We start from the raw sequence: 1,049 nt of genomic DNA, 5'->3' as shown, positions 1-1,049 counted from the left end.
AACACTAACAAAGGTAAGATGATAGTATATGGTGATTTTTGCCTCTTTCTGTAATTTTAGCTTGATTTATCAAAATCGATATGTTTCTAAAAAAGAAGACGAAGTTTTTCAAGTGAAGTTTTCAGATCTCAAATTTATAAGATCTTATAAATTGGGTCCTTTCAAATCTTACTGTTGATCTGTTAGCAATCAAAAGACACAAAGCTTAACGTAAGAGTACAATTATTGATTTGGTTGATTTATTGTCATAGTTTTCAGATTTATATAATTATTTAATTCATGAGAAGGTACTAACCTAAGAGTATAATTATTCCATGATTACTTCTTCTCTTGGTTGATTTGGTGATGTTGCAAAGAATTACAAATGTGTGTTGTCAGCTTTTGGATTTAAAGGATGTTGTGGAGAATATGTGTGGTGATATGCATATCTAAGTATCTCACTTCCTTAAGGTAATACAATGCTACTATTTGTAGTTTGACTAGCAATGTTTTAGTATGTGCAGTATATGAGGTGGAACGTTGGTGTTTTGGTAGTGTAACGTTCTATTTATACTTTGTGAGATTTATTTTTTATGTCTTGTTTTGTGTATAATATCTACAGAAGCAGTGTAGATGAAGGATGAGTTTGTTGAGTTATGAAAGCATACTATTTTTGAATCTTATTTTTGGAAGTGAATGCTGATGCGTAGAAATAATATGTGACTGGCTTTTGTTCAGATTTTGAAAATTTACGAGGTTGGTGAGCTGTTTGAAGAGGCAAGAGAGACTCTGAAGAAGAATGTGGTTTGTGCTATCAAAGAACTACGTATTTATAACTCTTTATAAAAGTTGCAGAGTTGGCTTCTTAGTACATTCTTCTCTCTCATCTTCTTTAGACATCTCTTATACTAAAACAATTATATCTCTCTTTTAGTAGTTGCATAGTTGAATATATTAGTTGGACATGTAAGTGAGTTTGGTTTCAATTGTTTCTTTTATAGAAGAGTGAGATATGGAGAAGCCTTGATGTTCTCATACTATGTTAAAGCAATATATCCCTTGTTGAAGGA

At 31.2% G+C, this 1,049-nt stretch overlaps 1 long non-coding RNA gene across 1 annotated transcript; it reads left to right on the top strand.

The window, feature by feature from the left end:
- The first annotated feature begins 348 nt into the window (after positions 1-348).
- Positions 349-1,049, top strand: LOC125585843. Its single transcript, XR_007322745.1, has 2 exons — positions 349-450; positions 602-1,049. It is a non-coding gene; the product is annotated as an uncharacterized LOC125585843 (long non-coding RNA).

The sequence above is a fragment of the Brassica napus genome, chromosome A2 (assembly GCF_020379485.1).
Source record: "Brassica napus cultivar Da-Ae chromosome A2, Da-Ae, whole genome shotgun sequence".
NCBI classification, from domain to species: domain Eukaryota; kingdom Viridiplantae; phylum Streptophyta; class Magnoliopsida; order Brassicales; family Brassicaceae; genus Brassica; species Brassica napus.
This window is presented reverse-complemented; position numbering and strand designations above follow the sequence as displayed.